The sequence below is a fragment of the Heterocephalus glaber genome, unplaced genomic scaffold (assembly GCF_053883595.1).
Source record: "Heterocephalus glaber isolate CG9 unplaced genomic scaffold, H.glaber_assembly_v1.0 deba00001729, whole genome shotgun sequence".
Lineage (NCBI taxonomy): Eukaryota > Metazoa > Chordata > Mammalia > Rodentia > Bathyergidae > Heterocephalus > Heterocephalus glaber.
Window position 1 is genome coordinate 14,132,917 of NW_028258440.1, and position 7,668 is coordinate 14,140,584.

Here is a 7,668-nt window from a genome sequence, read left to right on the forward strand (position 1 = left end):
CAATTAAAAGTAAAGATGTTTTAAAATAAAGTGCCAAATTATTATCTATGATGACTTACTGTATAGAAAACCTAGGAGAATTGCTAAACAAAACACAATATGAACATTCAGTTACTTAGTTGGCGACTGCTATGGACTGAGTTGTAGTCTCTCAAGTTTATATGTTGAATTTTTAACTCCAGTGTCATGAGTTTATTTGGAGATAGGTCTATAAGAAGGAAATTATGTTTATACGATGTCCTAAGAGTAAAGCCCTGACATAATAAGGTTAGCTGTAAAACAAGTGAAAGGGTCTTCTGAATGAAATCTACCTTACCAGTGCCCTGGTTTTCGACTTCCCAGCCTCCAGAACTATGAGAAAAAAACTTCTTCTTTTTAAATTACCCAGTCTATAGTATTTGTTATGACAACTAGGTCTGACTAATACAACTACCTATTTTAGTAGACAAAATTGGTAAGAATTCTGTATAATCGATACATGCTTATACATTTGTCTTCATTGTATATATACACATATATATACACATATATACATATATATACATATATATATACATATATATACATATATACATATATACATATATATACATATATATATACATATATATATATTTGAGTTTCTGAACTATTTCATTAAATATTTTAAAAGACAGTTTAGGTTGGACAAATATGAAATAATAGAGTAAAAGCAAATTAAATAATAATTATGTAAGAAAAATATAAAAGGAAAGAATTATGTATTTATGTATACAAATCATATCCTATTCACAATAGCAATAAAAACAACAAATATGGATTGGACAACATAATTGAACTTATAATTAATAAAACTATAAAAATTATGTCAGAGACATAGAAGAGACTAATAAATAGAAACACGTACTCTTTCTCAAAGTGTAAAAATTTAAATCCGCTAAATTAATTAATTAATATGCAAATATGATTTCAAACAGAATTCCTGTGAGAAGTGGTTTTGTAACTTGGAAAATGATTTAATGTTTATCTGAAAGAGTAAACATACAAAAATAATTAGAAAACTTTTGAAAAGGGGATTTAGAAAGAGCATTGCCTTATCAAAATTTAAAATCTATCATTATTCTGTACAGAAATTAAAACTGCATTTGCTGGCAGAGATATAAAGCAGATTAGAAATTTCAAATATGCCATTATATTTATTAAGGATTCAGTGTCTAGTGAAATGCACTATTAGAATAATAAGTTTAGAATAATACTTAAGTATAGGATTTGGAGTGAGTCACTCTTGAGTTCAAACCCTTACTCTCTAATTTGCTAGCTGTGTGACCTTCACCAATGTACTCCATCTCTATGAATATTAGTTTCATCATCTATATAATGGGGCAGTAATATATTCTAGTAAAATAATGTATGTGCTCATCACATAGTAAATTCTCAATAAGTAATATTTTCTGGATCCCTGTTTCATTCCTTACATCAAATTAAATTACAGGTGAATCAAAAGCTAAATGTATGTAACAAGTAAAGAAAATGGGAATAAAAATATAGATAAATAGACATATCATGATTGGAAATTGGAAATCATAAATTAAAAATAGTACATTTGATGTTAAAAATAAATTCTGTGTAATGAAAGCTAAATGACTATAAGTAAAATTGAAAGAAAACAGCCAAGTTGAGAGGATGGGAGTGTAGCTCAGTGGTAGAGCAGTTGCCTAGCATGGTGAGATCTTGGGTTTTATTCCACGTCCCTAAGAAACATTGGGAAAAAGATACGTAGCACATATGCCAACATAAGAATTTCCAAAGAGTAAAAGAAAAACAAAGTTATTGAAAGAAATATACAAAAGATAAGTTTCTGAATTGAAGGATAGTCAAGACTGAAGCCTGGTGAAAGCACAGTTTTGGTGCTGATGGTGGTAGGAGATGAAGAACAAAAAGTTCTCCTTGGGGCTAATTTAGAATATGATATGCCTATTAGACATGCAAGAAAGATGTTAGGTAGGGTTTAGTTACCCTGTGATTCTGCTTTAAATTCTCTTTCCCCTTCTTCTTTCTTTCAGCTAACATTAGAGGCTATCTTAAATGTCACTCTTTCAGAAAAACATTATCTGATCTTGCCAGCCTAAATCAGGTCTCCTATTATATATCTTATTACACTGTTATTTTCTTTTCTATTACTAATCACAATATAGTTAAATAATTCTCCTTGTGAGTACTCTGTAAAATATACAGCTGAAGTCTGAGTTTAGGGACACAGGAAAGTATTGGGAAGATTCCAGCAATTATTGGACCTTTCCATCTGGACTTGATTTTAAGGGTTAGACTCTAAGTCTTAGAGAGCTGTTAAGAGGGAGGAAATCAGCATGTCAGTCTTAGTTAAATTAGGCTGTTCTGAAGATTGAAATATATGAAAATAATGTAGATTCCAGTTATTACAAATCTTAATCACTGAGAAAAACAGATAACCAGTGAATTGGTATCATAAAATTTGAGAAAATTTTTAAAGTTTGTCTTGATACTGAATCTACTGACTAAATAGAACTCTTTAAATTCATCAAGATTTCATTAATTTTTTTCCCCAGAGCCTGCTGAAGATTTAGCTATTAAATTGAGTGGTACAGAGGGTAAAATGATCCTTAATTTTGGAAGTTTAAGATACAGTTTAAGGGAACTAGTTGCATCATTATAATGCATCCCTCTAAAACTACCACAAAACAATTATTTGGCTTTATGCTGGGTATTTGCTGAATTTTGACTTTTTTTTATCATTAGTTGTGTGTTCCATATGTGTTCAGTCTTGGTTTTCATAAATACTTTTTCAGTGAATATTTGTGACAGGTCAGTGGTCTGATAATTGTAGAAGCTTTGAAATGGAGTCAAAGCAATTAAAACATGGACCTTGTTTGTTAGACAACATTACTTCCCGTTGCAAAGGGTTGGTGTTATGTCTATCTTTGGCTAATGTCTTCATTAATGACTTTGAGAAAAAGTTAAATGGCATGTTAATTAAATTTGAAGTGATGTGAAAGGAGAAAATGTTTTGAACATTACTGAGATTCCAAATTATAACCTCTTCAGGAGAGGTTAAGGATGTAAGCAGACAAGAAAGCCAGATTTAACCTATCAAGTAGAAGCAATCATGCAGAGAAAATGATCAAAAATAAGATATTTTAGTCTATGGAAAGTACTGACTGGAAATCAGCCATGCTGCGAGCATTTGGCAGTCACTAGAATAGAATTGGGCTAAATAAAATTCTTGAGCAAGGAATGAAAAACTTCACACTGAATTTCTAACTTCTGTCTAAAAAAATACATTTTACTTTGAAGTTTTGTTCTAAGGGTTGGTGTAGCTCACGATGGACCACAGGCTTTAGAAATAGACCTTATGGTCTGAAAGAGTTTCATACAGGTTACTGAAGTAACCAAACATCTCTGTAGCATAGATAACATAAATTATGTAAACAAAACTTAACCAGCAGTTCCCCATCTTTGAGGGTGCTTTGGAATAAAGAGAAATGATAATATTAATCCACATTTTGAAGTCAGTGTTGCTCAAGAATCATTTGCTTTATAACCATATGGAGTTCTTTTTAAAATGCAGATTCTGCGCTCCAGTCCAGACCTGCTGAAACAGAGTCCCCGGACACAGGTACATGGGATCTGCATTTTTGATGAGAGATGTTTTTCTTTCCTTCTACATAACAACTTTTGGGAAACAGTGATTTATGGTATCAGGGCAACACACTAAAAGTGATGAGTTAAAGAAATATACAAAATAAGAACTGTATCATACTATGAAAAGCTAGTTTTAATGATCTGGAATGTAAAGGCAAAAATTATCAGGAATTAGCAAACCCACACAAAGGAAAGGGATAGATCGCATGATTAAGGTTACTGTGCATGGGTACTGAACAATTCCATGATGCATCATCCACATAGATTACAGGGTGAATAGCAACCCCTGGATTTGTGCAGTGAAGATCCTGAATCAGTGTTTCTAAGTGTACCCAGTTAGTAGTAGCATCAATTCTATTTCAGAGAGAGTAATTCATTCATTTCTATCACACTTTGAATGAAAAGACATGTTTTTCCTGATTTATGTTCACTGGACTTTATAAATTTGATATCCAAGGTACCCTGATACTAAGATAAGAATGTTATTGGCAATGAGCATATACTCTGTGATAATACATTCATATTTTATTCAATAAGTAAGTCTCTTATTATTTAGACATGGGTGAATCATAGTTTTGTGACCTACAGAGTTGAAGGCCAAACCTTGTTCTAAGAAATATTTCAGTAAATTACACTGAGCTAATGAAAGCCACCCTGAAACTTTCAGCTAGCTTTGCCCTTGTCATGACTACAGCTGCCATACTGTCATATTACATATTTTTTGTGGTAAAGGAAAAAATCAGTGTCTAAGTAAGTAAGAAAAAGCAGAGACAGCTTGATGAGCCATAGATTCAATTTAGAATATTTTCTCTCACATGCAATTTTTTTTTGCACCTGCAACCAGATTGTAACCTTGAGAAGATCTTATGTACAAAATTAGAGGCCACAGTGGAAAATTTACTTCTGAGAGTAGGTCATCAAAAAGAGCATGCTGAGTCCAGATGCAGAGAAAATTAGAACCTTTGTTTGTTCTCTCTTTGAGGACAATTGTGCCCTCTGTGAAAATTACATAGCCCTTCCTTACATTGCATGAGGGGGAGAGAAGCCCATTAAGAAAATAAGTAAGAAAGATACTGGATCACAAAATCAGGAGGATGAGGGAGAAAAATAATTGAGTTGGAAAACTGCTGAGTCATTAGGGCTGACTGTATAAGTGGAGGAAAAAGAGAAAGAAAAGTCCTTACCTGACCTAAGAGATCAAATGGAACTCTGAAATAGTGACCAGGAGGTGACAGCTTCTCACTTAGGTTTCCTATCTCTTAAAAATCATCTTTACTTGAGCTTGATGTCCTTTCTGTGCTCCTTTTCTTTTCTTGCCTTCTTTTTACAGCTAGACTTCTTTTTGCAAGTTGGTTCTCTAGGTTCACAATCTAGTTCCTCCTAAACCTCTTAACCTCTAATTTTTAAAGTCATTTATTTTTTAAAGTACACTTTTAAAAGTCACCAGTGTCATATTAAACCTGTATTTCCAGATTCAAATCTCTTTCCATACATATATATATATTTATTTATTTATTTGTGTATATATATTTGCATATGTATATATATAAATCCCTAAATATAGCAATAACATCAACAGAAATAACAAAAACACATAAACAATAAAAAAGAGAAAAGAAATATCAAAAACAATACTAATAAGACAAATATTATTATTTATTAACTATCTAGTCACTGTACCGTGAACTTTTCACATATTGACTCTTAATTCTCTCAATAACCCTAAGAGGACAGTATCATAATTATTCTTATTACAAAGATGAGCTAAAATATTTTGGGAAGTTTCATGGAGACAGAATTTGAACTCAGGTGCTATAAGTTCTTCGCCATTATTATAAGCTGTCCTTCTCTACACCATATCACTTCAAATTTAATATATCTAAAGTTAAATTATTAAATCTCTACTCATAAACCTAACTAAGACTTTTCACTGTCTCCATTTCTTTAATTAAATAGCCATTTTCTTATTTCCCCATTTTGCTATCTTTAAGCTTTAATGATCAAAACAAAGGACTTTTCACGGTTCTGATTTTCCTATGCATTTGAATGTCCATCAAAAAACTCCACAACCTTTGAGGAAGGTTTGCTTAATTTTGTGAACATTAATTCATAGTTCTTAAATATTCTAGATTACAATGCTTTCCTACAAATAAACCTGGATTTTAAATACTTAGCTAGATTATGAGACATTTAGCAATAGTTCCTCTGCCTATGTTCCCTTTTAGTGACTTTCTAGAGCTCCATCAGACATGTCAATACTCTACTAACTTGCACGAAGAAAAAACTCCAAACATTTTCTTTCTCCACATAAAAAGTTTATATAAATGAAAAATACTTCAACTTAAGATAGTTCTAGTGCAACCTAGATAGTAGGTTAGCTATGGAGATGGGGGATTGTTATAATTAAGAAACTTAATTTATATGAGAAAAAAATTTTAATCATCCAAATATATTTTCTCTCTCATGTTAGGAAATATAACTTTTGAATAGGGCTGATCAACTACATATGCAGTTGGATAATTTTTCCATTTTTGTACATATATTTTATTTTTGTAATTTGTAAGTACAAGTTTGTATTACATGTTTACATTCCTTGTGTGGAGAAGGTACATGTATGTAACATATCATAATTTCATTTTTTATATCCTTTCCTTCCCCTCTCTCAATTCTTCCTCCATCTATTGATCCCCTTCCCATTTGAGAGAGATCTACCTCCCTACTTCCCATTGTTTATCTTTTATTTTGCTATTTATTCACAATTCAGGTTTCTCATATAGGAGAAACCATGTGATAATTAAGCTTGTGTGTCTGATTTATTTCACATAACATTATAGTCTCAAGGTGCATCCATTTTCCTACAAATGACTCAAATTTATCTTTCTTTATGGCAGCATAGCACTCCATTGTTTGTAAATATCACATTTTCTTTATTTTTGTCATCTGTTTATAGACATATAGGTTGCTTCCAAGTTTTAGCTATTTTGAATTGTGCTGTTATAAATATGGGTGTGTATACATCACTGTAATATAACATCTTTAGGAAGGGTCAAAAGGTATTTCTAGTTTTAGTTTTTTGAGCAAGCTCCACAGTTCAGTCTCCATTAGAGAAATGCAAACTAAAATAACACTTAGATTCTATCTTACCCCAAAAAGAATGACCATCATCAAGAACTCAGATAACAACAAATGCTGGCAAGGCTGCAGAGAAAATGGAACTCCTGTGCATATATTTTAGTGTTCAATAGATATTTTAGTTACTTTCTCATCACTGGGACACAGTACTCTACACTTATGGCTTGAAAGAGGAAAGGTTTACTTTGGTTCACAGTTTGGAGAGGTTGTAGTCGATAGCTGGCTGGCTAGTTTGAAAACTCATTTCAGTTTAATTTTTTTTTGAATGTGGAGGTGAAAGTTAGGGAACAGGTAGGAAAATCTTCACTGACTATAAAGACAGTAACACACATGGTATCATTTTCTCATCTCATGTAAACTGCCTCATTGACAGAGCATTTTTGATTGCATTGTATTTTTGCAAAGTGTTGCTGATCAATATTGGCTAAAAGCACAGATTCGTAGCAATCATTTTGCTCTGAGTCATATAATTGGAACACATAATTCTCTAGCCTGCTTAATATAAATGATAATCAATACCATAATATCTTTGTTTAAAGTTTATTAAGTGGGAATCACAAATACCTGAGATCTTTGCTGCTCCAGTGACTAGGCTGAGTACTTTTATCTTTCTAGCCTCCTTCTATAATTTCCCAAAGGCAGTTTTATTGTATTATCAAATTCTAGCTAGCTTGCTTCATTGGAGTTTATGATTTTGAAGCAATAGCAATCTAAGGTAAATTTGATGGTATGGAAAACAGTACCACGAAGTTCCTCCCTTTATTTAACAAAGCAAGGTGAGTGTATCATTTTCAGTGCCAAGAAAGTTTATTCTGAGTAAACCCTCTTTGTTTTAGTATGTGGAATTACATCAGAAGAGGATGTTTAGTGCCCAAAGCT